The following is a 16,672-nucleotide window of genomic DNA, read 5'->3' on the forward strand; positions in this document are numbered from 1 at the left end:
GAATTCATTAGTGAGCCACAATAATAATAAAGAAATATGTAATATGCAATTTCCCTATGAGCAAGGAGCACCAGTTCATAAATAATAAACATGTGAATGGCATGTGTTAAAACGCCTTCTTAATTTATTGTGACCAGCCAGGGGAAGAATTTTCCCTCATTCTATTTCCTCTTACATACAGTATAAATAAAGGCCTCATTGAAAGCTATTTAAACAACAAATTCTCTTCAAACTCCTACAGTATATCTTCTAAGAAGGAAAACCAAATCTAAAAGCAGATATGTCTGGAACAAAAAAATGTGCCAGCCAGAAGATCAAATGCCAAGATCCTTGCCAAATAACCCCAGTCTGCAAAGATCCATGCCAAGACCGTAAGTGATTTAAAAATGCAACTTAACTTTTATAACACTTGTACTAGGCTTTATGTACTACTTTTATTGTAAAATTAATGTTTTTCTTGCAATTTGCTATAAAGTCTGAATATGTACTTATATCAGTTATCACTTATGCATCAGTTATATCAATTTTAGCTGGAAACTACTATTAGAGCGACTCTGTTGTTAAATTCTGTTAAAACTGCCAAAAGAAGTGCCCTGTGCTGAGAATTGTAAATACTTACCTCCATAACCTGTGATGGCACTGTAATGAAAAGAAATCACTGCTTGAAGATTAAAGAGAGTCATATTTTCTGGAGTGGATTAGTGGTCTGCCGCTGCACTCTGTGGTTCCTACCACCAGTCCCTAGGTCACCATCATGTCCTGCAGCGATGAAGGGGATAATAGTAGAAACCACTTAGCCCAGCAGGGGAGGACCTGGAAACCAACGATCCCTCTTTAATGTGTCTGTAAAGCTTGATTTTTTTAATTGAAATAACAAATGTGTTATACTTAAAAAAAAAAACAGCCAAAGGGCAAACGCTGCGCTAGAGAAGGGATATGAATGTCCAAAAAAAATAAAAATAAATCATTTGGTAGAGCAGCCAGCACTTTGAGTTTTAGAATACAAGAAAACCCCTAAATCAGTGACAAACAAAAAATAAGTGCATGAGGATCAGCCAATCTCCAGACAACGTCTGCTTGCTATGAAACGCCGTGTAGGGAGGTGCTCTGATGTCATCACGTTTGCCTCGTTGGAGGTGTAGCTCTGCGGAGGACAGCGAGCAGGGAGAGTGTTATGGGACACCGATGATTTTATATTGCAACTTTCTTGTAAGTGCAATATATTTATTTTTATTAAATTCTTTATTTAAATACTATACAATGGGAGTTTTTATTATTTATATTCCCAGAGCGGTACCGATCCAGGATCAGCTTTATTGCAGCATAGGTTTTTGGGAGACCGAATTCCCTGGGCTTGCTGAGACCATTCTATTGGTCTTTGGAGTCAGTAAGGAGAATATTTGCTCACTTCCTGTGTGTTTTTCCACTTGGCAAAGGGATTTCATACTCACTGATCTTCGTTGGCAATTCACCTAAGAACTTGTATCTATGGACTGATTTTCACTATACTTTTAGCATTTTTTCACCAGATATTTTTAGTCACTTTAAATAATTATTTTTTGGATGTTTATTATATATGCTTAATTCTAGTGTGCAAATCTATTATATTTAAGCAGAGTTTGTGCTATTAATCCAGATATTTCTTGATATAATATTATTTATGTACATTTTTCTTTTCGCGATTGTTTGATCACTTAGCGCTGCACTTATTTTTTATTTGTCAAACATGTTACCTACTCTGTGCAAAGTTTTTGCACAGTGTGGCTCCAATCCTCCTCTTCTCAGGTCCCCCACTAGCACTCTCTGCTCCTCCTCTTCTTGGTGGCCCCCCATAGGAAGTATCTACTGAGCCACACTGTCTGCATCCTTGGGCACAGACACTGTGGCTTAGCCCTGTCCCCATTCTTTGCTCACAGAATTTGATTGACAGCAGTAGAAGCCAATTACTCCCACTGCTACCTATGTGAGCAGAGAAGAGGGAAGACAGCCATTGCAGGTGGGCACATCGCTGGGTTGAAAGAACTAAGTATTCAGGAGGGGTCCATACAGACACAGGAACTTTTTTTACCTTAATACAGGGAATGCATTAAGGTAAAACATGTCCAGCCTTTACAACAATTTTAAGCAGCGATTTATCTTCATTACAGGAGTGTTTGATGCCATAGTCATAATCTTCTTTTTTAAGGGATACTTTAAATGGCATTTTGATTTTTAATGACAGAGTTGCTTTTTTACTTACCATGCAAATTTCTATATTTCAAATACTTACTGTACTCTACAATATAATAATCTCTACATCATAGGTGTGCACCCCAAAGCCTATTGCATTAGGGTGTGCACCCCAAAGCTCAAACATATTTGCGTGTGTGTGCATATGTACTGTATTTTTTTTTTTTTTACATTTTTTTTTCAATTGTTTTAGGAGCCCCATTAGGGGCCTGTGGTGAAATAACATGGGTTTAAACAGGGGGAAATCTGTTCCACACTGGGTTATTAGGGTGTGCCCATGCACACCTGGCACATTCTGTGTGCACACCTATGTGGAATGAAATGGAATGCTTCAAATAAAAAAAATAAGGGATATCTAAAAATCATATTTAGCTCACGTCTCACTTCTGCTTGTGGAACCTAGGCAAGGTTAACATCACATGCTTTCTGGTGAGATCCTATGAACAATAAAGCTAAAGCAGCAGGGTAGTGTAGTGGTTAGCACTTTTGCTTTGCAGCTAACGGGTCTCTGGTTCACATACCAACCACAGCTCTACCTGCCTGGAGTTTGCATGTTCTCTTTGAGCCTGTGTGGGTTTCTTCTGGGTAATCTGGTTTCCTCCCACACTCTGAAGACATGCTGGTAGATTATCTGGCTTCTGTCTAAATTGGCCCTAGTATGTGTATGTATGAATGTGAGTTAGGGACCTTAGACTGTAAGCTCCTTGAGGGCAGGGACTGATGTGAATGTACAATGTATATGTAAAGCGCTGCGTAAATTGATAGTACTATATTATAACCTTAAATTAATTACATAAAAATCTTGTGAGAATCACCCTCTTCATTAGGTAAGCCAGTTGAAAGTGAAACATCTTCTTCACGTTTATTTTGAGCATTCCTGCTATTTTTTATTGTGGGAATGGGATGTCTTATGTGACCTTGCTTTTACTACATAGCTTGGCATAATTCAAGGGAAACATTATGCACCGACAATGTCTTCACAGGTAAAACTTTTAGCAGCTAACAAGATTTAAGTGGTTGCACAGGTAGACGTTTTTTGTTTTTTTTAACCTTAATGCATTTTCTGCATTAAGGTAAAAAAAAAAACCTTCTGTGATCAGTTCCTGCAAAACCCCCACTAAATACCCACCTGAGTCTTATCTCGACTCTGTGCTGTGCCCAAGAGAAGCAGAGCTTCTCTCATGCTCCTCACTGGACAAGGAGGTAGCAGTGAGAGCCACTGCTCTTGTCAATCATATCCAGTGAGAAGGGAGTGTAGAATGGGGACAAGTCGTGTTGTGTGTGTCAATAGACACACACATTCCGGCTCAGGTTCAAGCCTATATGTGTGCCCACATAGCAAACAACTTGCTATGAGGACGATCAAGGTTGCACTGTGCAAAACCATTGCACAAAGCAGGTAAGTATGACCTGCTATTGTTATTTTAAAAAATTGTTATTTAAAAAAAAAAATTCCAATTGCTTTCAGCACATGGTCCCACCCCCAGGACACTCTATGTTTAAGCCCATCAGGTGTAAACATGTGGTGGACCTGGAACAGGACCAATTGTTGAAGCTTATTGGTTGATTAAAGTTTTGCCTGTGAAGACATTATTAAAGTGTGGCTTTTCTTTTGGATTATACTGAGATATGTGTGGAGGAGTAATGGACTCCAAACCAGCAAATAACTCCTGATGAGGAGAGCATTTAAGGGTCAGAGGGGTGCACTTTTCTTTGACTTTACAAAATTGACTTTATCACAGTTGCCATATTTTATTGATAGTATTGCTGTTAATAGTTGACTGGAGTTCTTTACTAAAGTATGTTTGTTTGTTTTTTCAGCATGTAAACCTCAGGGTCAACGTGGCAACCACTATGTACGTCAACAAGGTAAAAAAGAGAAAGGCGTGATTGCCCTTTATATCACTGTATGATATATTCTTTAAAATAAGTCAAGATTAAATACTTATGCAGTATAGTGTGCACCGCAGTACCACATATCTATTCTTCTCTATTTTTATAGCTGCTCTTATATTTGGACAATCCCCTTTTATTAAAAATTTAAAATAGACCTAAAGTGAGAGGCAGAGGTTCTGCAAGCAGTCCTAATCCATCTGGTGGCACTGCCCTACATGTACAGGCCACTGCTATTCCTGGGGTTGGTCTGCAGAGCTCTGCAGTGTGGACTTTTTTTTATGTACCTGCTATCAGCAGCACTGCTTTCAGTCTCTGCCTACAGAATATTGGCCATTGTAAAAGTATCAGGTTAGGCACCACATGCATGAGGAAACACATGACTCTGCAATACAGAGCTCAGCAAGAGCAGCGCTTCAATATGACAAGTCAGCAGCAAAAGGCCATCAATCCCTCTCATATTCATTCCATACTTTACAAATGCTATGAGACAAAGGCAGTAGGAGGTAAAAGTGGAATACTTAAGAAAGGAGGGTTGGGGTGCTGGAGTTGAAGAGAAGGAAATGAGGCAGGCTTCAAGAAGAACATTTCCTGACTCCTTAACCCTGGGAATAGTCTTTGGGTGAATTTAATTGTTGAGGACAGTGTTGTCCTCAATGACACTGAGGACTCAGGGTTTATTTTTTTATTGCAAACAATTTGTGGCAAATTGGGATTTTTAAGATCAATTACCTGTAGAAGTACCCAAGTTTGCCCCCCTAAAAAATAAAGAATAATCATTGTCCCAATTAATAGCTCCTAACACATTGCCTTGCCTGTTCTGATCTGGCACTTTAAAGGAGTAACATAATCTTTCCGCTGCTGGACCTTAGCTGGCAAACATTTAATGTTTGCTGCAAGATAAATCTGTTTTGGACCTCAATGTTTGTATCCTGCGCCCAGGTGATGAAAATGTGCCTTATAATGATTTTCACAGATGGACCTGTGCATAGTCTCTCAGACACAGAAGGCAAAAAAAAAAAAAAAACTGGCAGGAGTTATAATCCTCCCCTACTCTATACAAAATGGAAAAAATGTTTTGCTTTAGTTCTACTTTAAGGTAGAATCTAGCCCTTTTAGAAACCCAGCAAGATGCAGATGCCTAATGTAGCCGTATCACCCTTGGGCACTGAAGCCTATGTATGGAGACCTACACTCGCGGGGACACTTGAGCACAGCAAGTCTGTCCCTGCACTGACCACTAGCATTCTTACTCAGCTAACTTTATCGTTACATCGCCAGCTGGTGGACGTGACGTAAATGTTATCTCATGGAATGTCAAGGGGCTTCGATCTCCGTGTAAACGCATGGCTGTACTGCGGCACTTGAAGCGCCTCCAAGCAGACATCGCCTTACTGCAGGAGACTCATCTCACAATGGAGGACTTGCAACGCTACGTAAACTATGGGTTGGTGAGGTCTATGGCTCACCAGCTGCTGGACGCAAGGCTGGTGTTGCCATATTAATACATAAGCACCTTCTGCATGAAATAGTGTCTATTAGAGCTGACACTGAGGGACGTAAGGTGACAGTGCAGATGCTACTTGACTCAACCCCCATGGCCATCACTAATGTTTACGCCCCTAACTCACCTTGCACGCCCTTCTTCCAGGACGTAGTCCAATGGATTTTAGCCGTCCCTGATTCAAATCACTTAGTTGGAGGAGACTTCAACTCAGTGATGTCCACAATAACTGACCGCTCCAAGACTGATTCTCGTAAGGGGACTTCTCTGACTTCCACTGCGCCCAATCCTACTTCGTTAGCCCAAGCCCTGACCTCCATACACTACACTGATATCTGGCTACTGCAACACCCGACTAGCCAAGAATACACCTTTTTCTCTCCACCGCACCAATCCTTTTCGCGCATAGATTATTTTTTTGCCTCTCCCGCCCTGACGCCCTTCCTACGAGATTCGGATATACTAGATGCCAGGATATCGGACCACAGTCCGGTAGTGGTGCATTTGTCGCTCTCGGGAGCCCCACGTGTGCTGAAAACATGGAGATTTCCCTCCTATCTGACTGACAGCCCAGACTTTCGAGACATGCTTCGGACTGCATGGACTGACTACACGACCACCAATAGCGAACATATCTCGGATCCTAATTTGTTCTGGGAAACGGGTAAAGCCTTTATGAGAGGCAGGATAATATCGTACACCACGCAATTAAAAAAACATAATAGAAGTCAGTATGAAGCCACTAGTAAAACGCTTAATGCAGCTCACGAGCGCTTACTTCTGAACCGTACGCCGGAACATATCCAGAGCTGGACTCAAGCTAAAAGGGAGTTTGACCTTTGGGCTGAGCAACAGGAGATGGCTCAACTGGCCTACTCTAAACTGTACTTTCACAGATACGCAAACAAATCGGGCAAACTCCTTGCGAAACTATGCCCGGGACCCAGAAGACCCACTCGCATACATTCCATGAGAGATGTAGACGGCTCGGTGACCTTAGACAAAGATAGGATCAATGACATTATCACCAACTATTACTCTAACCTGTACAAAGCTGACTCCACTGACATGGACATGGCGGATGCCCTGTTGTCCACCGTTAATTTGCCGACCCTGCAAGACGAACACATCGCTATCCTTAATGCCCCCATTACTCTTGAGGAGATCAAACAAACTATCTCGTCCATGTCCACGGCCAAAGCGCCTGGTCCGGATGGCTACTCAGCGGAATTCTACAAGTCCACTGTGGAGTACCTACCGGCTACCCTTCAACTTGTTTATGCGGGCATGTGGCAGGGTGGGCCTTATCTACCCACGGGTTCACATGCCTACATAAAACGTATCTCAAAAAAAGGTAAGGATCCCACTATGCCTGGATCATATCGCCCAATCTCACTCATTAATGTGGACTCAAAAATTTTATCCAAAATCATTGCAGCTAGACTAGCCACATTTCTCCCCTCGCTACTCCACCCGGCCCAATCAGGTTTTGTGTCTGGACGCTCCGCTACCCTTAATATTCTTAAAGTTCTCATGGCCCTACACTATGCCAAAAACCATCCCACACAAGACGTAGCAATAATTTCTTTAGACGCGGAAAAAGCTTTTGATAACGTGAGTCTAACTTGGTTGTTCAGAGTTCTAGAGCGGTTTGGTTTTCAAGGCCCGTTTATGCAATTTATACAACAGATGTACTCGTCCCCCACAGCTCGACTGGTCACCCCTGACTTCATGTCAGCTTCCATTCCTTTGTCCAAAGGTACCAGGCAGGAGTGCCCACTGTCGCCGCTATTATTTAATCTAGCGATTGAACCTCTATCTAGATTGCTTAATTCGCGGGATGGGGTCAGTGGTCTTCCGATAGGTCAGCACACGCTGCGATCCGCTCTATTTGCAGACGATATCCTGTTGTTCACCACTGACCCCTCCTCCGACTTTGCTAAGTTACAGGGCATCTTCTCCACTTTTCAAAACTGCTCAGGTTTTCGAGTTAATTTTGACAAGAGTGAAATCTTGCCCCTGAATCCCAGAATGTCCCACAAATGGACACGTCAGTTCACCATAGCCAAACATCATATCACATACCTAGGCATACACATAGGGCGAGAACCGACCTCATTGTACGGGTTGAATTACCCCCCACTTGTATCGAAAATTGTACAGGAATTAGATTTATGGACAGCCCTGCCTATATCGCTCTTCGGGAGATGCCATTTGTTTAAAATGATATCCTTTGCTAGACTGCTATACCCCATGCAGACCATACCCCTTCTGCTAAAGCACGCAGACGTCCAGAAAATATATAAGGCACTTTCGACCTTTCTGTGGTCTCGTAAGAGAGCACGTATAGCTTTTCACAAACTATGCCTCCCGAAGACCGAAGGCGGGGCGGGGGTGCCCAACCTTCGCTTCTATAACCTTGCATGCCTACTACGTCAGGGTCTGGACTGGATATCGGGCAACTCTAGATACTGCAATGTACGACTGGAAGGAGCTATGGCTTCTCCGTACTCATTGGCAGCCATTCTGCATTCCCGACTACACGCATTGCCACCTCATCTTAAATCTAATCTGCTGATCAGAGACACGGTCATTGCCTGGAGAGAGACCCGCAAACTACTGGGCTTGCCGACCTCCATCTCGAGTCATCTTCCTATACAGGGGAATCCCATGTTTATCCCGTCCACCCTACATGCAATCTATGAGCAGTGGAGAATAAAAGGTCTCACATCCATCAAAGCGGTTTATGAAGCTAACTCCCGCAAATTTAAGTCGTTCGCAGTCCTATCTCAGGAATTTTCACTTCCACCGACCCATCTTTTTTACTATGGTCAGCTGATTGCTTACTTGAACTCCCAATGCGGTCCACAGACGGACCCCTTTCAGAAGTCTTTCATGGATACCGTAGTGGCCTCGGGAATATTCGAAAACCAATCTTTATTCCTATCTCATCCAACACCAAACCGACGAATACCATCTCACCCCATTCCGGCAATGGGCAACCCTTCTGCGAGATGAAGATATTCCGGATAAAATATTAGATGGATACAGGCGAGTAAGGAAACGTACCCTCTCTGAAACATGGCGCGAGACGCAATTTAGGATACTTCACAGAGCATACTACCCGGTCTACATAGATAAAGATAATGGCAACTTAAAAATATGTCCTTGGTGCTCTAAGCCTCACCCCACATTGCTACATCGCCTGTGGGACTGTCCTGCCATTGCAAGTTACTGGACCGCAGTGACTACCTACATTGGCTCGATTACTCACCAACAGATTCCGCAGGATATCGCGCTTTGCCTTTTTGGCCATGTTCCTCAAACCCCGCCGTCGGGAGATCAGAGTTGGACCCCAGCTTCTCAATGGGCCCAACTGGCCCTCCTTGTTGCCCGCACCATTATGCAGAATTGGATCTCCAAGACACCACCTACACTACTCATGGCTCAAAAGGCTATTGAATCGCTCTTTTACCCAGAGAGCCTGGATACCATTACCAGGAACCCTAAACCTACCCGCCACTTTTTTGCGAGGTGGCGCAAATATATGGAGGCCACACTGGCACACTCTGACCTTCAGATGGCCATGCAACCATTTCGCTACACGGAATGGTATCTCCGCAACAACCTAACTGGTTCTCTGGGTAGACTTAAACTACTTTCTTGTGGGGATCCGGCTAACTTTAAGCCTCCTTGACAACTTGGACCTTTAACTGTGCTGTTGTTAGTTTTACTTTCATAGTTTCATAGTTTCATAGTTAGTAAGGTTGAATAAAGACACCAGTCCATCCAGTTCAACCTGAGTGTCTATGATTGTCCCTATCCCTGCACACTCTCATTGGTCCCTACCCTTAAGGAGCCCACAATCCAAGGTCCCCATTCATATACTAGGGCCAATTTTGGACAGAAGCCAATTAACCTACCTGCATGTCTTTGGATTGTGGGAGGAAACCGGAGTACCCGGAGGAAACCCACGCAGGCACAGGGAGAACTTGCAAACTCCAGGCAGGTAGTGTCACGGTTGGGATTTGAACCAGTGGCCCTCCTTACTGCTAGGTGAGAGTGCTAACCACTACATCACTGTGCCGCCCTATCTCTTTCCATACGTCTCGCCCACTGTAAATGATAGTCGCCCAAGGGTTGCAAAGATGATTTGCTTAGCTGGTGTACATGTGCCGTTTTGGGTTTTTAGGACCCTTTCGGATCTGAATAACACAACTCAAGAGGCCTGCTAGTACTGTATTATTGGCTGTTTTACTGTGCAGTCCTATATATCTGTTAAGTTATACGGCTATGTAATGTGATCTATGTTTGCTTGTAAAATCGAATAAACATTAAAAAAAAAAAAAAAAAAAAAAAAAAAAAGAAACCCAGCATACTACCACTGTTACTAGAATTGCAACTATGGCTTACAAAACACAATGTAATGTGCCAAAATATTGTCTAACCACTTTCTGCCCGCGTTATAGCTGAAAGACGGCTTCCTTTCCTGGGAGGGGGTAAATGGACGTCCTCCCATGATCGCCCTGTCCTTCAGACTGATCACAGGACATGGTAAATGGCCAATCACAGAGGCCCTTTACCACGTGATCAGCTGTCAGCAAATGATAGCTGATCACAGGATGTAAACATAAGCTGCTTATCCACTTTTTTTTCACTCATGCTGACAGCATGAGGAGAGAAGAAAGCTGATAACCAGCTTATGCTAAAGGGGCATCAGCACTGATCATCAGGGCACTAATAATCAGTGTTATTAGTAGGGTCCCAAAGTGCCCGCCAGTGCTGAAAATGAGTGCCCACCAGTGTTGCCAATCATTGCACACCAATGCTGCCAGTCAGTGCCCACCAATGCTGCCAATCATTGCCCAACAGTGCCAATCAGTGCCACCTATCAGTGCCGCCTATCAGTTCTCATCAGTGCCGCCTATCAGTGCAGCCTCATCAGTGCCTCATAATCAGTGCCCAAAAGTGCCACCCGTCAGTACCCATCAGTGCCCATTAGTGCAGGATCATCAGTGCAGATCAGTGAAGGAGAAAAATTACCTGTTTGCAAAATTTTATAACAAACTATGAACAATTTTTCTTTTCAAAATGTTAGTTTTTTCCCGTTGATTTAGCAAAAAATAAAAAAATCTAGAGGTGATTAAATACCACCAAAGGAAAGCTCTATTTGTGTATAAAAAATGATACCAATTTCATATGGGTATCATGCAATTGTCATTCAAAGTGAGACAGCGCTGAAAGCTGAAAATTGGCCTTGGCAGTAAGGGGATAAAAGTGGCCAGTAGGCAAGTGGATAAAGAAAATACACTACAGAATTGATAAACATCTGGATTTAAAGACAATTAAAAACAAAGGGGTGTTTTGTGAAATCAGCATGTAAAAGTCAAGAATCGGATAAATATGTGACATATCTAATATCTTCTATATCAGCAGCTGACTATCATTGTTGTAACCAGTTAGTCTATAGCATATGCTGTACAACTGGTTTCCTAAACAAATCCACAGTTGGAGTATCACTACTAAGGTTACAATTAAGCCAAAAAAGATAATGTACACTGCTTTATGACCAGTCTCACCTTGTGTGGCTTTCGTCATAGAAAACGACTTTGTCTTTGATAAACCACTCAGGACCAAACATTGTAGTCATTAAACTTTTCATAATACAGTATGTATCAAGGTCACAAAGTGTAATTATCTTCTATTCTGTACATTGAACTAATCTCCTCTCTACACCCAAGTAGGTTTGGGACAAAATAAATAATATTTTTTCTTTAATAAATTAATTTGCATTTATTCTTTTTATTTTAGTGACCATTTCCAGTGTTATAAAAATGGCTGCTGGCTTAAATGAAAAGCCCAATGAGAACTAAAGCTGGACGAACACGGCTCAAATTTCCGTCACTTTTTGCTGAATAAGATGAAATTTGAGCTGTGGGTAAACAGTGATTGCATTCTATCAGATGTAGTCACTGTTCAGGTATTCAAGCAGCTGGGATTCTCTGGCTTATTGATTACAATGCAGTAGCACAGACTCCTCTATCTACACTAAACAGTGCGAATGGAGGAATCTAATAATTTTTTGTCATTCAGCCTACAAGTTGAACAGGAGAAATCTAGACATGTACTTGGGAGTTGAGTACACATATCTGCTGCTGCAGACTGGAAATTGGCAAACGTGAAAACACTAATTATCTACAACCCATTGATGTTGGTTCCAAGAAAATGCTCCCTCCCGGAAACTGATCGGAAAAAAGTTTGGCTAAAAACCTAATCTGCTGGCTAAATAATGAATCTACACATAGAAAAAGGAACCAAGGCTTTAAGGCATTTTGGCACTTTTATCTGCTATCTACATTTTAACATGTCTGCTAGATAAAAATTAACATCACCTGTAGTCAATTGTGAAAATATATTTTACACTAAGCAGTAATTTATTACTAATTAAAGATTTCTTTCTTGACAGATCCATGCAATCCTTGCAAGCCTTGTGTTGTCCCCATCTCCTGCTGTCCTGATCCCTGTAATCCTTGTCAGGGCAAATGAAGTATTTGCTGTGATTAATGAAGATATCATGCTTGAGCCCAAACTCTGAGATACTAATTTACTTCTCTGCAAAATACTTACAACACATCAAAGTTTAAATTGGTTAAATCATGCATCTTGTTACAGCCCGTTAATTATCTTTGCTCAATTAAACTTTAAATTGCTTGCTCTAAATATATTTCTTTGTTTTATTATACAAACTGCAATGGGGTGCCAAATTATTGAAATATAGCAAATTTACCAATACTGATGTTCAATACATGGCTGTAGAAAATTGTTAATATTGCTGTTTTCTTCATGGAATCCTGGTGGTTTTTAACTGATTGGCCCCAGCCACTTGCATATATGCAGCCTCTTGGTGAGAGGTCCTTAACGCCAAGAAGCTGCTTATATGAATACCTAAAGGTAAACAGAGCTGTGCCGAGAACAGCTACCAGTGGCTAATGGAAAGCTCCCAATCTCTACTGATGATTGGGAGCTTTCCAATCATGTGACTGCTGTGTCAACCAATCATGTCGGCCACATGTGGATTGACTGTGCACATAGGGAGAAAGGGCTTGATGTGGCTGATAGGAATGAACTGCAGCAGAGAAAGAGACACGTCAATGGAGCAGGGTGGGAAGGTAATGGATTGCAGCAGCTCACATGGATGTGTTTGTTTTAGACTGAAACTCCCATATGAGAGATGTAAGCAGGAATCGATGGAGGGGATGAAGCTCTACAATTTATATACTGAATTTTGTATTATAATAGCTGAAGTGCTGGTTTAGCCACTTGCTGACTGTCTGCTTGTCAGGACCTGGGCTTGAACCTGGGACCTTTTCTGTGTCTGGCATTAATTCTTCCCATTGAGCTATCTGGGAGGCTGGACAGCTCCCTGCCTGATCCATTAGACAACCCTACCTTGAGTCTTGATTACTGTTGAACCTTGAACTCCTTGCTCCTCCCATGAACTTCCTATATACTTTGGATATATATACTACTCCTGAGTATGGCGAAACCCCATGTGTGAGACTTTTACACAGCCTGGCCACATACAGAGGCCCAACATTAAAATAGCACCTTCCGGGCATTCTAGACAATATATACGGGGGGCAATGATTCTACAATTTTGTGTGCCACATCCAAAGTTAAATCGAAATTTTGGAATACCCCTAGAGGTGGACTTTTAAGGCACTTTAAATCAATATCAGATTTTTGAAAATACAAAAGTTTTTTTTTTATTGAAAAAATAAAAATAAATTATTACATAAAACAAAGAGTACATGAATACACTAATGGTCCGTACATATACATGTCATTCACAGTATGACCCTACGCGTTTCAGAGAGAATAGATCTCCTTCTTCAGGGAGTATATGCATTAATAATGAATAATCTATTGAAATAGAAAAAAACATATGTTAGAGATTCTCATATTTAAGAGTGCACATATGTAGTGTATTTGCTAATACTTTACTTACATGTTTATAACAGTGTGTTAGGTACACATTCCATCAGAATATATGATTAAAAACATGACAGGAGGCCAGGAAAACTATTATTGCCAATGGATGTCTTGCCCCCTTGAAACCTTTAGATGCAATCACTCCAAAAATAGAGGCCAAAGTAGCCAGCAAGATGTTATAATGGGACCAGGTACCCTGCGTATGTAGGCCGGTAAGAGCTAAAAAAGCTCCCAACCCTACAAAGCCAACAGAACATGCAAATGCAGGAAACATAATGTATAAGGGTACAAAAAGCCCTGTCTTACCTTGTTCATAATGCTGGATTTGGCCTGCATCCAGGCTTCTGCATCCCAGTGGGCATGCCCCCAAAGAGTTCTTCAGGGTCGGGTGTCATAGGATTGAACCACAGTCCTGGACCTGTATAGCAAAGTGGACCAACTACACTCATGGCACCACACAAGGTGTGTGCTTAATACAGTGCCCAAACCAAACCTTACAGACTGGCTCCACTGCCGCAGAGTCCACAAAGGTTCTAAAGGTGAACTCAAGGGTAACTGATGCAGAAACTACTAGTGAGGCATGAAGGCAATAATCAGTCAGATCTTGATAGAAGTCAAAGGAGGTAAAATTAATTTGGTAAAGAATAGAAGAGAAGATGTCCATCACCCAAGGACACTAGCAAAAAATTGGAGCCTCACCAAGGGGACATGGTCATATGAATACACTAGGGAGCAGACCGAGCATAGCTTTTGCCACTGTCCAATCACCTGAAAGAAGCAAAAAAAGAACCCATGGTCTATGAATTGATCCCAGTGTCCTGTACTGTACAATAAAGATAAAACATTGGCATAACTCTTGCAGAATACTCTATTAGCAATATAGCAAAGGCACTGGCACTGCAGTGATAAGTGAAAAAATGTGAGATGCAGAGTTAACTAAAGTTTTTAAAATAAGAAAGGCACAGAGAAAAAATTGAAATTACACTAAAAGCAGAACAGCAGTTGTTCTCTCTAGCCACCTACTTGAACTCAAAGACTAAAGGCTTCTGTGGAAAATGTAGTTTTAAATACATTTTCACTATACATCCAAAGAAAGTATGTAGTGTCTGTTTAAACAACGGGTATTAGATTGACTTTACAGTTAAGGCCTGCTTCCAACTTAAATGTTGCAATAATTCATTTGGTGTGTTACCATGCCACAAGGCACCCCAACGCAGTGTACATGGAACAGAGATTATCATTGCATGTCATGTATGTAGCTAGAGATGTTAGTGTTATATAAGAATAGGACAGTATAGATTACCTTGTGTGATACATTAGTTTATGATGGCCTGAATGTAATTAATTAGAATATGGATAAAAGCCCTTTCAATCGAAGGTCCCCATTAAAATGTCTCCCTATGTTAAACATTAAGAATATACAAAAACATGGCCACCATAATACAAATAGAAGGACCAAGGCAAAATGGCCAACAGGATGTACAAGAGAAGACTCCAACAAAAAGGGCCCCATCCCATTGAATTGTATGTATTATAAAAGGATACTTTGTCAGCTGGCCTCTTCTCCAGCTGATGAAGTCACGTGAGTGTGACATAAGGTGAGAGGAGAGGGTGATGTGGACCAGATGTGATGCAGTAGGACGCTCTGGAGTTTCGGTTATGCAGGGTTTTATCTTTGTAAATGTGAGTGTATACCAATCTAATAAATGGATCCCAGTTTAATATACTACACTATGGGAGCCCTGTATTTTCACTTCCTTTGTTGAGAGCTATGCATGAATTTATAGGTAAATTTAAAGGAACCATATACACGTCTGGCATAATAAAGTGATTTGCAGAGGGACCCCTGTGGATGGGAGGAGTGATTGGTACCCATCCAAAGAAGAAGTAATACAAGGTGTAATATTCAACATATGCACCATTTCCATATATTTGAGGTGAGAATTCTGGGAGCCTATAAACAGCACATGATATTTTATGTACTTTATGGTTATTCTGTCCAGAAATATTTGGACAGAATAAAGGTGGAGAAAGCACCTGGACCTGATGGCATCCACCCACGGATCCTAAAAGAATTGAGCTCTGTAATTTCAAAGCCATTGTATCTAATTTTTAGGGACTCATTAATGACAGGAATAGTACCACTGGATTGGTGCAGGGCCAATGTGGTGCCTATATTTAAAAAGGGAACAACGTCTTTACCAAGTAATTATAGACCCATTAGTTTAACTTCTATAGTTGGGAAGATACTGGAGGGATTAATAAAAGACCACATAGATGAGTTCTTGCAGGAAAAAAATATTTTGAGCAACAGACAGCATGGATTCATGAAAGACAGGAGTTGTCAGACAAACCTGATTTCTTTTTATGAGGTGGTAAGTAAAACCTTGGACAGAGGGGTGGCGGTGGACGTGATATATTTGGATTTTGCAAAAGCGTTCGATACTGTTCCGCACACACGGCTCATGTGTAAGGTAAAGTCTACAGGTTTGGAAACATCAGTTTGTAGATGGATAGAAAACTGGCTAAAAGACAGAATTCAGAGAGTAGTGGTTAATGATTCTTACTCTGAATGGTCTAAGGTTATGAGTGGTGTACCCCAAGGTTCAGTGCTGGGACCCTTACTTTTTAATATCTTTATAAATGATATTGGGTCTGGGATCAAGAGTAACATTTCCGTCTTTGCAGATGACACCAAGCTATGCGGTGCAATAACGTCCTTACAGGATGTCACCAATTTACAAGCAGACCTCAATGCTCTGTCTAATTGGGCGACTATGTGGCAGATGAGGTTTAATGTTGAGAAATGTAAGGTTATGCACTTGGGGGCTAAGAATATGTATGCCTCATACACGCTAGGGGGAGTACAACTGGGGGAATCCATAGTGGAGAAGGATCTGGGGGTTTTGGTAGATCATAAGCTCAATAATAGCATGCAATGCCAAGCTGCGGTTTCCAAAGCGAGCAAAGTCCTTTCCTGTATTAAGAGAGGTATGTACTCCAGAGAGAGAGATATCATTTTGCCCCTGTTCAAATCATTAGTAAGACCTCATC

General features: G+C 41.6%; 1 long non-coding RNA gene across 1 annotated transcript; it reads left to right on the forward strand.

The window, feature by feature from the left end:
* Positions 1–205: 205 nt before the first annotated feature.
* On the forward strand, positions 206–12,334 carry LOC143929893 (uncharacterized). The gene is made up of 3 exons (XR_013262627.1): positions 206–371; positions 4,051–4,098; positions 12,093–12,334. It is a non-coding gene; the product is annotated as an uncharacterized LOC143929893 (long non-coding RNA).
* Positions 12,335–16,672: the final 4,338 nt, after the last annotated feature.

The sequence above is a fragment of the Lithobates pipiens genome, unplaced genomic scaffold (assembly GCF_037356315.1).
Source record: "Lithobates pipiens isolate NorthernLeopardFrog02 unplaced genomic scaffold, aLitPip1_a1.2 Scaffold_25, whole genome shotgun sequence".
NCBI lineage: Eukaryota > Metazoa > Chordata > Amphibia > Anura > Ranidae > Lithobates > Lithobates pipiens.